At 40.9% G+C, this 15,625-nt stretch overlaps 1 protein-coding gene across 7 annotated transcripts in view; it reads left to right on the forward strand.

Moving 5' to 3' along the window:
* THRB (thyroid hormone receptor beta) overlaps positions 1–15,625 on the forward strand; it is a 167,070-nt gene that overhangs the window by 31,741 nt on the left and 119,704 nt on the right. For all 7 annotated transcript variants that reach the window (XM_083824299.1, XM_083824304.1, XM_083824301.1 and 4 more), the window contains exon 2: positions 8,605–8,634. The gene's annotated coding sequence lies outside the window, so the exon portion shown is untranslated. The remainder of the gene's footprint in view (positions 1–8,604; positions 8,635–15,625) is intronic.

Raw genomic sequence — 15,625 nt, forward strand, 5'->3', positions numbered from 1 at the left:
TTCTGATCTCTGACTCAGTATTTGATTGTGAGAAGATGTGGAAATCTTCTTGACTTGATAAGAACAGAAATAGTGGTATCCATCACTAACTGAAGAGTGTGTACCGTATTGTAGAATAACTTGTAAGCTAGATCCTCTCACGGGAAACTCAAAGTGAAACTTAACATCCTCTTTAGTGCAGATGGTGGGATGCTTGAAGGTGTCTTTGCTTTGGTGTTTCTCTAGTCTTGGGACAAGCTGGCTGGCAGTTGGCCCCTGGCCTGCTTTGGAGCATCCTTAGACACCAATGCCTCTTACACAGCTGGTCCAGCACAAACACGAGAGCGTGGTCTTTGTCCTCAGCACCGTGTTCTTCTTATTCCTTGTCGTGCTGATGGCACTTGACGTGATCGGTAGCTGCAGTGGGCTCCTAGGTCGGTTGTTCTCCTGCTCATGCAGCTGTGCAGCTGCTCGACGGCCGCTGGTGGGGACCCTTTGGTCTCTGTTCCCGTGTTGCTGCCAAGACTTGCAGCACCTGGCATGCTTTGGCAGCTTGCTGGGGTGCATCATCTGCCTTTGGTGTGGTTTACTGCTTTGGGCTTGGAGTTTGTTCTGCTCGTTTATCTCCGTGTGCTAACTAGAACAGGTATATGCTACCAAATTCAGCCTGCGTAGGAGACCTTGGCAGAGACTGCAGGCATCCTTTAGGGAGGACACGCGGTTAAAATCCCTTTTATGGAAACATTGCAGAAGGGTCTGTAGCATAAATAGTGATAATACTCGAAGGATTTCTTTAAAATATGATTTTGCATATAGTATTTCTTTTAATGCATCTTTGTGCATAAACCCTCTCAGTATAATTACGGCTCTGTAAATCCCCATTATTTGTTCTCCATTAGTAACGAAGGATTTCTCTGTTGAGTTACAACGGCAAATGCCTCATAAACCTGACAGCTGAGTATTATCTGTGATATGCTGGAGGGAAAAAAAACCACATGCAAATACCATTATCTTTCTAAAAATACAAAAATGTAAATTAAACTTTCCTATGGAGTGTCCAAAATGTGGAAAATAGCATTTTCCCTCTTTTTGGTACTCATGCGTTCAGATGTTTTCAATGTGAAAGATTGTAGTTTTGAATCTGAGTACTTGGATTGAATTTTTCCCAGTCTCCTTGGGTAGAAATAAACATAAAAGGCTATTGCAACAGAATGGTTTTGATACATCACTACGTATTTACTAAACAAATGTTAAAATCTGTCAGTTTGTCTCTTAGTCAGAGTTTAGCCCAGTTCCCCCCTTCAGAAAAACCCTGGAGCTTCAGCATGTTTGACCTTAGCTCCAGAAAATAAAGCAAATACAATTTATTAAGGCTTTTATTCTTTTAGCTTAGCCAGAAAGTCTTGATTCAACAGTATTTTGAGTTTAGTCATAGTTGGTTATCACTAGCAAGTGTTTTTATTGTCAGTAGCAATGTTTACCACTCCAAAAATGATGAAGAGAGGTTAGGCAGCTGCAAGGACTAATTAACTGTAGTTGCTTTTCAGTGAAGATGTATATGTGCTGTATATATTGTGCATAGGGAGACGTTTTCCAAAGCACTTCTTAGCAATACCTGTTTCTGTTTTGTTATCTATTTCTTATAAAGGCAACCAAAAGTGCCATTAGAGAAACACTTCCCAGCAGAGTTGCTGGCCTGATGCTTATGTCAAGTTGTGCAATACTCCTTAAAATCATTATTGTACCATAAACAAGAAGAAATGACTCTCCTCTTTAGGCTTGCTTCGCACTGACTTTCAAATGGCAGATAACCATTTTATTTCTTCTTAGGGTATTTGTGTAGCTTTCCACCTGTGTGCAGAGCTTAAGGACGTATTACCTGCTCACGCAGTCTGTAGCCACAGCTCTGCACTGTGCTGGGACTGTTCACTGGGGCAAACAGGGACTTAAATTAGGGCATGCGCCACACAGGTAGAAAAAAAAATAAAGAAAGAAATACATCAACCAAAAACCTCAGTGGGATCTTGAAGGAGTTATTGTGCTATGGACTAGTTCACCACAATTTGCTTTTTGTTTGTTTGTTTTTCTCTTTTTCATTAGATGCGTATATTAAGCCTCTGCTTTCATAGCACTTTTTTGCTTTAGTTTTGGATGGGAGGTACCGTGAGACCTGCATTCCAGTGCCTTGCTGTCATGGATGTCATCTGCCATTCTGAGGAAAACCTGGCACCACTGACTCAGTTTTTACAAAATGTTCTGGGGAACAAATACGCATTCTGGGTGTATCGCGAGCAAGTGGAGACTGCCAGCTTTCAGCTCTGTAATGTGCTGGGTTGGGACTGGCATCCGGGAAGAGGTAATATAGCAAAGTCTGTCCTGTTTCATTCCAGGACTCAGTAATGACCTGCAATGGCTGGGGATATTGTACACCGACATCTACTGTACATTCGTTCTTGAAGACACTGGCCATCTTCGTTCTGCCATCTCACATAAAGCTCACCAAGGGTGAACAAGACAACCGTAATTGTTCTCATACCGTGGAGAGGGTGCAAGCAGGAAAATACGTGCTTTCTGATCAAAGGCTTGAATGTCCAAGTCTTAGCTCTCATATAGTTTGTGCTTACTCAAGACATACAGACAATGATTAAAATCAGGCGTCTGGTTTGAACCTAAGGATGAAATTAATCTCCCCTCGTTTTGGCTGTCTCAGCTTGCCTGCTCTCTGGGTTCCTCTTCAGTGAGCTGCTGAGGAAATTCTAGGCAGCTGTTTGCACCTCCACTCTCAGAAGTGGCAGCTTCGACCTGTAACTACAGTGTTTGGTTAAAGACATGTGGGATGAATACTCCAGCCCCCCTAACTTTCCATTTCACCACCTTCATGCATTGCATTTAAAGCCTGAAGGTGCACCCAGATTTGAAATTGTTAGTGTTTTGTATCATTTTAGGCAGTACTCAGAAAAATGGTGAATGCTCATATTTCAAAAATACATACAAGGGCTTATTTTCAGCACCTTGGTGCCTCTCTTAATTGAGCTTTTGAGCTTAGGTCAGATTTTCAAGCCTGAGGTGAAGGGAAGGTTTCTCATTACCTTCAGTGTGAGTCATGGCGATGACTTTGGTAGCCCTGGGTCAGGCCCTGCAGAGATGGCATCCTCAAATACCTTTCCGAGAGAAAAAAGATTTAGGTTTAAGGCATGTGATTATGGCATGCACAGAGAGTATTAGCTGCCTTTCTCTCAGACCTGCTTAGCTCTCTTGAATTTTATGAAATCTCTACATTAGAATAATATGTTAGTTTTTCTCTTTAATGGCACAAATAATAAAATTTGTAAAAAGTTAGAAAAATAAGTGTGGATTTGAAGCAATTACTTTTAAAGTACAGTTTTTATTTTAAAAGTAAATGGATTTCTCTTTGTCATTTTTAAAGTCAAGGAAAATTGTGACATTAATATTTATAATGTAAATACAACCTGCTGTAATGGAACTTGAAGGCCTACTAGCCAAAATAGCTTTTAATCTTGTTAATTCTTCGTTAAAGCAGAGCTTTGTAACCTAAATGCTGGAAAAACAGGACTATAGACATGACTGTCTGTGGATTCACCAGTTGCTGGAGAGGATAATAGCTTCTGGACAGCTTCTTTTTAGCATTTCCATACATTCGCCAGTAAAGCAGCTGTGAATTTTCAGTTGTTTAGGATGGTCTTGGGCAACAGGTAACCATAGCATGGTGATTGTTGGTTCCTCATTATTCCAGCTCTGAACAGCAAGGTCAACCTACCTGGCTGAAAGTCAAGTCTTCTTTAGACCCCCAGAGAAGACTGGCTTGCAAATCATTGAATTCTATGATTTCTATTACAGCCAGTCATCAAAAGCATGGCTGAGGAAAGAGGCTTGTGCTTTGCATTCAGCTCTTTCTTGGGCAGAAGAATGGCAGTGGTAGGTCTGAAGTGGTGCTGCTCATGCTGGTGGGGTACCAGTGCACAGACCACATGTTCCTCTTGCAGTTGGCAATGATGTGTAGGCATCTGTAGTTGCAGCTGGGGTTGTATTCAGGCTTTTTTTGGCAATCATGGTTAATTTTTAATCTGTACGTATGCCTTATATGAAGCTTTTTTATGTGTTGTCTGCCTTCCAGCTATGATCTTGTCTTTGCTGTCCAATCTAAACATGGGCTTTCTTCTAGCCTGTTATCCTGCAGATAGCATATACCAGCATGATAGTTATGATTAGCATTGTGCTAGCAGTAAACGTTCTCAGGATGCATCTGTATGTTACAGAGAGCTTGGGCTGTGCAAACAGGCATATCTACAGCCTTCCCATACCCGCAGAGACTGAGTCACGGTAAGGAAGCACCAAACAATTCAGACCGTCTTGTGTTTCAGAAATGAAAGTGCCTGTCTCGGTTCAGACTTCGGCATGCTGCAGCAGTGGCTTTTCACTCTACAAAGTGCATGGCACAACTTGCTAACTGCTGCAAGTGCTGGAACTGTAAAATCAAATGGCCTTGAGTCAAGAGTGGTGGGCAGGAAGGATTAAATTGCTTTTCTGTGCCAGCAGATTTTGCATCATGTGAAGGGAGGTCAGTGAGATTTTCCCTTTTTTTTTTTTTAAATTATTATTTTTTACTGTTGTGTATTTTAATTCTTAGTGGGAGCTGCTAAAGAGTAGCACTGAAAGCTGAAAGTAATGGGGTGGCTTTGGGAATTAATTTATCTCCTGGTCAGGATTCTTGGTCCCCCACCCATTTCTTTTTCCTTCCTCAGCTCCAGCTCTTATGGAGTGAGAACTCAGTGGCCTTTCCAGGCTCAGCTGGCTTTCTGTGATCTTTTGTGGAAAAGGAAATTGTAGCTGCTTTGCTCAGTCGGTCTCCTTGTGCAGCTCTGAGCATCAGAGCATCCTGCAGGGGCTACAGAAGTAAACTGAAGCAAAGTCTGGGGTTAATGGTGAAGACTAGAAAACTGAAAAGATTTGGATCTTTTGGCAACTTTAAAGATTTCCCCTAGTTGTGTCTCTCCAGTTGTGGCCTGTGAAGGATTTCAGGTGCATAGAAGTAATTTGAAATAGGATGAATGGTATTTTGTTGGATAATGATGTATGTATAAGAGGAGAGGAGTGCCCTCATCCCTACATCCCTACCTGCTCAAAGGCAGGCAGAATATGTAATTTATATCTAAATTTTGTGAAGTGCACCTGGATGCCTTTTGTCCTACTGTGTACTGGATAGGTGCTTAATCATTTGGAAAGAACTTGTTTTAACTATTTGGATGTATTCATTATAGAGATCAAAACCATGCTTTGGTGAATGGTAAGATGTTGCCATAGCTTCAGCTTTGCAATGTCTTCTAAACAGTATGCAACAGAAAGATGAAATAAGAATGACTGAAGCAAGAAAGAACCCTTTTATGCATACAGCTCCATGCAGTCAAGAATTTTCTGAGTCTGGTAAAGGAGGAAATTTTCATCTATATCAATTCTGTTGTCCAATCAGTTTGGCAGTATTAATTTTCTGTGGTTTGTCTGCAGTTGGTGGTGAGCATTCTCTAAGAAGACTCATGAAGAGCATCAGTAGCGAAGCACACTGTTAAAACAGTTTCTGTCAGTAGGTTTTTAGTGTTAGTTTTAGTATTTATAAAACTGATTCGTAAGGAGCTGTTCCGAGAAAGATGGAGCTTGCAAAGAGATTTATGATTTTTTGTGTCTGAATTGAGAGGAAGACGTTAAACACCTTGTTGAAATTACAGAGCCTTCTGTCACTGAGCACGGACAGTAGTCTGCTTGGTTTAGCTCCGTGGTAGCGCTGTGCTCTTGAGGCAGTCTAGCAGAAACACTGAGAGTGCATCCAAAGTTAATGCAGTTGGTGGCAGGCAACAAGTACAATTTTTACTGTAAAGAGACATATGCTTGGAAATATGACACATTTGAATACTGCAATGAAAATGTCTTTTTTTGTTGTTGAGCTCTTCTCCACCTAAGCAAGGAGGTCGTTAAGCACGAAAGCAATGCAGACGGTTAGCAGGAAATGCTATCTTCTTTACACAGGTGCAGAGAGCCCACGTGAAGCTCTTTGCCGAGGTGTCAGAGGCAGGTAGGGCAGGAGGCCTGACAAATCTCCTGCAGGGACTGCTGAGTGCCTGGGGCCTCACTTACCCAGCGTGGTTTTGGGCACGGTGTGGTGGAGGTTATCTCCGACTGGCGAGATGCTAGGTCATCTGAAGATGGAAAGAAGCTTGCTGCTACCTGATGGAGAACAATAGCGTGCACTTCTTTCTCTGGAAGTGGCCCTCTTCACCAAATTGCTGCTGGGACCATCAAGCTGGGCAAGTAGTGGGTCCCGTGAGAACATGCGATGGGGGGCGCTCATGGCTTCATTATAGATTGCTCTTAGCTGCTAGACCAGATAAGGTAAACTTCAGCCAACTCTTTCTTTAAGCATGTAAGCATTTATTTATTTTTTTAAAGTCATAAAACCTGCCAAAGTCAGCTTTCATTCTTCTTTTAAAAGCACGTAGGATGAGTTAAATATGCTTCAAAGCAGTCCATGCTGTGAGTGTTTCTAGCATAGACATACTTCGCTTCAAAAGCTGGGGATCTTGTCACAAGTCCAGAATGATTTCTAGTCTTCTTCAGACTTCCCTCTGAACCTGCTTTGTGGTTCAGACAGGCCATCCTGTAAGATATTCCTTTCCATGCCCCCGAAGTCACATGCTGATCTTGTAAACTGTGTGCTGTGGGCCACTGTAGTACTGGGACAGGTGACTAACAAAGAATAAGAGACATAAGATGTCCTCAGCTGCACTCTGGCTAGCTTCAATGGATGTTTTGCGTGAGAAAGGTAAGAAGGATTTGGCTCATGCTGTAATAAATCCCGTTCAATCCTATTGAAATCCTGCGTAGCATCCAGTGATACAATACCTACTGGTCCTGTCCCTTGATTCCTGTAACGTATGCAAAACCTGTCTTAAGTTATCTCTAGTGGTGACCCAAGGCCAGATTGGTAAGTGTGAAGTAATCTGGAGCTGATGCATGTTTTATTAGCTGATTAGAACAAAGAGCAGTAGAAAATTAAACCTATGACTTCTAATATATTTTATTGAGTAATGAAATGACCTTATAGTTATTCTCCTTCCTTTGTAGGCACACGTGTGCAGATGCTCAGCTGTGGTAAATCAGACATTGTAAATGTCAGCTCTGATGAGCTGATTCTTAAAAATGAGATCTTGTGCCGTTTCACAAAATGGATGTTTAATCTAATGAATTTCTGTACTTCATGAATGTCTCTTTTCATGTTTACTCATTCTTTTTCTGACACAGGCCCATGTTAGGTCTCTTATAAAATACTCGGTGAACGTGCTCTAACTTAAGGAAAGAGGTGATTCTACTATTCACTTAAGCTTTTCTTGCCATAGATCAACAGATTCACAGCCATTCTTAAGAGGACTGTGTTATTAACTCCTCTGTCCCCTGCAGAATAGTATTTTTATTGCAGAGCTGAGAATTCGTATCTTCAGCCGTGGCACTGATCCCATGCTTTGAGGCCAAGCTTTGAATTCATCCTTGACAAAGATGAACAAGTTCTCTTCTTGTTTTCCCTCCCTCTGTAAAACCCTAAATGCATTGATTGATGGCCAGCGAGGCGTACACAGAGTGCGAGAGGCTGAGACACTTTGCCTGCGGCTCACTGTGATTTTCTCTGCTTTTCAACAACTACCAGTAATAGTTGTCATTTTATTAGACTTGCCTTTTTGTTTTCTACTTTATGCTGTGTATCGTACTAATTTAGAAAATGAAATCAAATGAAGTGTAATTCTGTCCTTGTATATATTAGTGGCCAAAATTCCCATTTACTTCAGAGTTACCAGAATCTAGTTCCCAGTACTAATGCTTCCATACCTGTAAGTAGCCCCCACTGGCTGTGAAGGACTGAACAAGTCACAAAGAAATTAAAGGTTACTTACATTATTATTTTTGCAGGCCTCAAAATCCATCAGTTATTCTGAGTCATTCTGAGCTCGAACTTTTTCAGAAGTGTTACAGCTTACTTATTTTTGAGGTTTCATGATGTACATCGGTAAACTTAGCAAATGTGTCTTTTAGAATGGATTAGCTGAAGCAGATGTTTAATAAAATGGTGTGATGTTTTTATTCTTCCACAGCTGGCGCTGACTTTACCTGTTTTGGGATGGAGCAGAACCTACCTTATTTAAAAACAAACAAACAACAAAACTTCCAGCTTTGAATGGGCATATTGAAATGCAAATCCATCTTAAAAGAAAAAAATATCCAGTGTTAAATAAAAGTAATAGCAATACAAACACTGAACAGCCTACAAAGCATACCTAACCAGCCTGCAGTTCAGGTGGTGAATTAACTAAATTGGTTGTTTGTATTGTTATTTCCAGAGTATTTGAAATGTTTGTTCAGAAACAGTGGCTAGCTAAGATAATAAATAAGTAAATAAATACCTTCCAAATTGCTGAGAATGATTAACTATCAAAAAAACGGAAATTCATTTCCATTATATAAAAAGACACCCGTAGCTTTGTGTTGATTGAAGTGAAACTGAAATAAAGAAAAGTACTTTTTACCAAACGGATCTTTAATACACATTTCTTTACTCTTTTTCAGTGAAAGAACAGAAAATGAAGCTCTAATAAGGTAAGAATTTGTTATTCCACTTTAGTAAAATATTCAAGTCAATTGTACTTAATTTTTATCAAACATGCTAAGCATTTCAGAGCGGATCCTAGATACAGTGTGGGTCAGTATGACAAAACACAAATTAAAAAAGAAAGAAGGTAATATTGCAGAATGACTCAAGTGACATTTGTCGATTTTTTTATGGTTACTGAGCCAGTATTTTATCTCTTAATCACAATAAGATACCTGCATAGATTTGGAAACTTCTTTTTGCCCGTGGAAAATTTACAGGTAATTATTTTTCTTCAGACTTTATAAATTTCGCTACTCAGGAAATTAAAATGTTTGTTTGTAAAGAGAACTTTCTTGCAGTTTGAAAATGAAACATTAGAATATATGCTGATGAGTAACTTGTAACAGATTTTTGGTTTATGAGACATGGTGGTCAGAGTTTATGAATTACACAGGTAATTAAATGGATCTTTAGAGAAGGAGCAAATTCGTCTAGGAGTAAATATTTTCTCCTCTTCCACATGACATGATTCAAGCTGCATTCTGGAAGTTGATGCTGTATGTACCTACTGCTAAGCAAGAGACAGAAAGTGCTCTTTTTGTTTGTTACCAACTAGAAGGGGCGTTTAAAAAATGGGGTTTTAATCTTTTTATTTCTTTCATCACTAGTGAGGATGCTGACTTTCATGTGCTGCACTATCTAAAGCTGTATGCTTAGACTGTGAAGCAGCAATGTCAAATAATTTATAATCAGGTGTGTGACAGCAAGTTGTTCAGCCAGGCAGCTGCAGTAGGAACCTGTCCAGAGCATAACAGAAATATGAGGTTACTTTTCAGTCACTGGTTTTCAGGTAATTTCCTCAGTTTTTGTAGCCATTCATGGGATACTGAGGAAGGGAAATGTTATTAGTAATTGTTTTCCTTTTTACCCATGTTTGCCTGAATTGTTTTTTATTGGTTGTTAAAGTAAAAGCTTTTGGGGTTATGTGGACTCTGTGCACCTATTTCAAGTCAAACATCTTCCAAACAGAAGTGTGATTAAAAGGAAGGGGTTTTAGACCTGCTGACATATTAAACCAATAAAACTTGATACATCTGCGTGAACTGTGTTCCATATTTCCAAGGGACATCTTTGGAATAGGGAAGAGGGAGGCTAAGGAAAAACAGTTAAGCTATGCAAAATGTAAACTGTCTGAAGCCACAAGTGAGTAGAAATGTGAAATATTAGTGGAAAAAAACAGAAGCGTTGTGAAAAAGCAATGAGGTGTCATATCACATTTTTTGTTGCGGAAGGTTTTAAGGTGATGTTGTAAATAGCAGACAACCTAGCTTTGGATGTTCTTGCTGTGTATTGGTACACGGAGTGCATGTGCATGTGCACGTATTTGCAGTTACAAAGGTGTGTGCATACATAATGTATCTGAGAGACAGCAAGATGCTGCTGTTCTGCACCAGGTCCGTGCAAAGGACTGAAAGCCCTTCTGTCATACAGTCAGCTAAGGAACTTTAATGTGTTGAGAATCACATGGGTAGTACAGGGATTTAGTAAATGCCAGAGGAAATTCTCGTTCTGAGCAGTCTTTGTACACTGATCTCATCAGCGTCCACGATCCAGAGAGGACACAAGTCCTCCTGTCTCCTCACCAGGATTCAGCCATACAAGAACTGGCCAAATGTTGCAAAAACGAATTAAGCTCTCTCTGTTGTTAGTTGATCACCTAGCACAAGAGAGCCTTATGCGGAGCTCCTGTATGCTACAGCAATATAAACGTCTAAGTAATATGTGTAAGTAATATAGCATGACAGCAGTAGTGGAAATTTACTCATTTTGTTTCCCGGAGTCACAACTGGAAGTAGTTTAGGGTACATATTGTACGCTCCGGGATTCCTGCCTTGGCAGTGCCTGCAGAAGTACTGGCTCATTCTGTTAACAGGATTTATAAGTGATTTTGATGTAGTAGAAAACCACCTGCCATAGGCCATTGATTTCTTTATGAGTTAACTGCAGTATTTAGGAACTAATGATCTGGTTGGAGCTTGAATTAATCAATTAAGTTAGAAGGGAAACCCTCCAGATTGCAGTGCTATTTCTCCCAAATTTTGAGGTCTTACAAGCGCATTACTGCTATGAAAGCTGGGAAAACTTATTAAAGATCTTCAGTGCCTTCTTCTTGTACTTGAATTGACTTTTCTCTTTTAGTCTATATATTCAAAAGCTATCTGTAATACCACCAGGAAAAATAACCCCCAGCAGCTGTGTGCGTTGGATTCAGGAATCTCTGTTTTGATGTGCCAGGCAGGCAAACTATTTATCTCAAGTCAGAGAATTTCGGGGTGTGATGTGGTTAATATCTAAAAATATCTATGTAGGGAGATAGGATAGGGCTCCAACAGACAAAAACACAGCAAGATAAGCAAGTTCACATTGGAAATACGATACCGTAGGTGTAATTAACCATTGGAAATGCTTAGAAAGGAATGTGGTAGATCACTTAGAGTAATTAAATCAAGATTAGATCTCTTTCTGAAATATCTTCTAGTAGAGTTACAAGTTCTTGTGCTTTGTAAAGAAATTGCTGCGTGAGGTATTATGGCCTGTGCCAGGCAGGAAGTCAGACCAGATTACCATAATAGTTCCTTCAGGCCTTCTAAATCCACATATCCATGAACAAAGGCTCTTATGTGGTACAGGCAGCCACAGAATTTCCAAAATCATCGCTGAAGCAGCTCACTCTTGTTTCAGTGGTGACTTACCGTGATCCATTGAAAGGCTGAAAAGTCTTTGAGCAGATCCATGAAGAAGCTCCGTGGTGGGTACAGTGCTGCTGAGTTGACAGGTTTTGCATGCTGCATTGATGCATGATAGCAGTGAACCAGTTTCTGCTATGGTTTGAGTAGATGCATAGTCCAAAGGCACTTTTTTTTTTTTTTTTTTATAAATCTTCTAATATTCCACTGGCTTCCTTAGTAGTTTGCATTTGTATTAAGATCACTGAAAAGTAATAATTTATATATGATGTTTATTGAATCCCTTCTGTGATATAAACTAACATCTTGGATAAACTCAGATTTTTTTTCAGTTATACTGTGAGCATAATGCCATCTTTAAGGTAGGGCTTTCTGTAGTGAAGTGCTGTATCTAAAATCTTAATATCCATATGAGTAGCAAGGGCAGGGTAAATTTCTAGTAGATTATACAGAATTCCTAATACAAAGTAATTTTCTCTCCCCCCAAACTGAAAAAGAAATAACCTGTGTGTTTGCTCTGGAACCTGCATGGAATACTGGTGGAGTGTGGAGGGTGCTCGTCTTTCAGTTCTCATCTGCTACAGGGAAGTGCATCCTTGTTTTACTGGATAAGAGGCAGCAGATCCTTTTCAGAGAAAATACTTAAAAACAGTTGATCAAAAAGTAGTTCTTTACTAGAAGAAATACTGTGTTCTGTGAGCAAAAATACTGTGAGCAAGGATAGCTCTGAGTCCTTTTTGTTACTTTGGTTAAATCATTAATTTTAACATCCAACATTAATTGGGAATTACTGTGCAAGATACTGCAAGTGGAAAAATCCATCAAGTTGGGATCAAAGTGATGTCATCCTACTGCACCTATATAGCACAGCATCTATTACAGATTGTAGATGTAACTCCTCAGTAATAGGACAGAAGTAATAACTGAAAGTTATGTTTGCCATATGTGTGTGTAAAAAATAGTTCAGGAGCGTTTTCATGTCATCCTGACTGTTTAAAAACCTGCAAAAAAAAGCTGTTCTGTTAAACCTTCAGAAGCTAGAGCTCTCCAGGGTAATTCGATGGAGAGCCCAGGCATAGCAGAAGATTTTGTGTCCCGATGCACGTGATGCCGACAGGTGGTGGGCAGCCTGTACCTGGCTTGTTCCTGTCCTCTGACCATCCCTGCTGCTCCCCCTTCCTGGAATAACCCCATAACCCTCTCATATGTTTTACACGTGGCTGTAGGACAGGCAGAGCAATGGCATCCCCTATTAACTGTGATGGCAGACGGGGCAGTCTGGTGCAGTGCTGGCACACAGGTGCCTGTGGTGGTGCACCTGAATTAGGACTGCGCTGGGGTGACGAGTACGAAGACCTGAAGCATCATCTTCCTGCGACTTCTGCTGTCCCTGTTTGATAGAGGTTGACTTTGGCACCTGCAGTTTAAACTAGAATTATAAAAATTACTAGACCAAAACAAAAGAAGAGCAAAAACAGAGAAGAGAAATGCCATTGCGCTTGATAATCCAAAGCGAAGTGGATGAGATGAGTAAGTCTGTGTCTCTGCACATGGAGGCTACACCCGCTTTCACAGACTTTCAAGGAGAAGGGAAAGGTTAGGTACGGATGAGAGGCTGGAAAAGGATGAAAAGGTGAATTACCCTTGCTGATAGGTATGGGATTCGCAGCTGTGGTGAGGTAGAAAGGAGAGAAAGCTTTGGTTAGTCAGGACTCAAACATGTTTGGCTGTTTGCTGTGAAGTAACCGTTGTGATTTTTTAGTATGATGGTTTTTTATGCACAGTCTATCTTGAAAATATACACACCTGTGGTTTTCACAAATTCCCGATAGCCATAATACCGGCTGCGGAGAGCATTTCAAAACAAACTTCAGGATGTCTTTATTCATGGGTTTTTGCTACCACAGAGTCACTCTTACTGGCTACCTCAGTTAGGAAAAGGAGGGGAGGAGGTTGTGCCATGGGAAGAAAATTGCTGTCTCTGTTAATAAATGTATTTGAGCCATCAAATCACTGCTGTTTTCTTCTGTGTGAAAGCTCATGGCTGAGTTATTTAATATAAAAGAAAACAGTCTTCCATAACACAGAAGAAATTCCTCTACTGGACAGTGATACATGAGGCTGCAAAATTAATTTCGGGTATCATTGAGAGCTTCCATGTCATTTCTTTTGGTTCAGGCAATACTGTGAAAGCACTCAGACGACAAAATGAGGAGCTGTACTGAGGTCTGGGGAGTTCCTTTGGCTCATTTCCAATGTACTGCTAGCCCAGATTTTTGTATTTATTTTGAAGAATGGTGCTTCCATTAGAAGCTCAGTTTTACTGCATTTAAAAGCTATAGAAACTTGTGTCCTGTACTTTGTTTACTTAATAACCCCTGTACAAGAAGCTACGATTCTGTCTGGGGAGCTGCCTGTTCCCTTCCAGGAAATAAACGTACCCCTTTTATTTTTAATCCCCACGCTGTGTTAGAGCACAGTTCAGCGTGAAGAAGTGCCCTGGTGCTTACACTGTGTTGGCAGTGTCTGCTCAGATCAGAGTTAAGCGTGCTCTGCTCGCTGTTGCGTAACGCCGCAAAAAGTGTCGATTCAGGGAAATTCGGATGCCGTGAGGGAACGAGAGCATCGGGAACGTTCTCTCCTGCTTAATGGAAACGTGGCTTTTGGCGACGAGTGCGTTTGAAAAATAGCAGATTGTGCCTGTGTGCTCATTGACTGAGTCCAACCTGAACACCACGATGATGTTAAAATCCCAGGGCACCGGGTCCTGCAGCTCGGTACAGCCCTGGGAGGACGGCCCTGGCTCCCATCGTGGCAGCCTTCAGAAGATTGCTTCTGAAAAACTGACGGGCTGGCCAAACAGATAAACTCCCATCGGCGGGAGAGGCAGCCCGCTGTTGGTTTGGATACGTCTGCTTCGTTTGGCCGCGCGGGTCATCCCACTGACTGCAGTGGGCTCCTAAAACCTGCCCGTGTCGTGGAGAAGAGGGGCAGGTAGGACAGCAGGCACCGTGTCAGAAATCCGGTTTGTCTTTTGGCACTGTGGAAATAGTCTTCTCTCCTGGACCTGGTGGAAGGGTGGGCTGCTCACGTAATTCTTCTCCCTTTGTCATTTTACACAGTAGTAGCCCCCTTCTTTTATTCAAGAGGGATCCTGGTTATTACAGGATATTTCAGACTATTGTATGCTAGTACTAGCACTAGTCAAAGCCTTCTGATGAAAAATATATATTACTGTAAAAGTGTGTGAGAATGTGGCCTGTCCTCTGAAATGCCAATTCAAATGTGCAGCTTGTTACAGCCAGATGATTTAGAAGGTAAAGTAAAGGTTGAGAAAATCAATGCTGGGCTGAAAATCATTAGTCCTGTTCTCTCTGAGCAGTATGTACCCACTCCCTGCATTTCTGCCACTTTTAGGGTCTGAGACTCCATAGAAGGCCTGCTTAGAAGCTGCTGCAGATCTAAATGGTGTTGGCTAGATCTGCTTTTAGGTCATTCTCATTCTATGGAGCAAGCTTTGGTTCTGTATTTTCTATTTCCTCCTCTGTGGCTTTAATCCAGCGCTCTTCCTTTAATTACATCCTATATACACGTGTCCCTTTGAGTCCTCCAGCCCTCCCCCTCTGCAACTTCAGGGTCTGAGTTGTTCGCACTGTTGTGTGGGAGACTTAATGTGAATTATTTAATTTTGTCAGTCGAGGTAAACAGACAGTAAAAACATACGCTGCAGCACAAAGTGTTCTCTAATCACTTATTTGACAAGTGCATTTTAATTATTTAGCATATCTTGTAAAAGTAATGAAGCCCTAGTAACATGAGACTTAACACTCTGCTATTAAATTTTCCCTGGGAGGTGAGAAAAGACTGCTGTATTTTTGGGTGCAAATTGAGAGCCTGCAAACTAATGAGGTTCGACTAAGAATACGTAAAAGGGGCCGGAACCTCTCAGTGCTTCTTAATAGTTTCGGTAATAGGTAGTAAATCCAAGAGCATCCCACAGTTAGACAAGATTCTGCCTGTGTTGGCAAACCAGAAGATACCGTCTGATGCCTTGCCAAAACAAAACAGAGTTTTCTTGGCCCAGCTGTAGTTTGACTGAATGTATAACTCAGTAAGAGGAAAAGCCGTAAGTCACAGCCTTGCTGAAGAGGTATCATTCAAAATAATTTTCTGTAGCATGATATAGTTCATGTTTCTGCAAAATAAATATTTAATCAGAGCTAATATTTTTGGTTCCCTCAGGCAGTGA

The sequence above is a fragment of the Anser anser genome (assembly GCF_964211835.1).
Source record: "Anser anser genome assembly, chromosome: 2".
NCBI classification, from domain to species: domain Eukaryota; kingdom Metazoa; phylum Chordata; class Aves; order Anseriformes; family Anatidae; genus Anser; species Anser anser.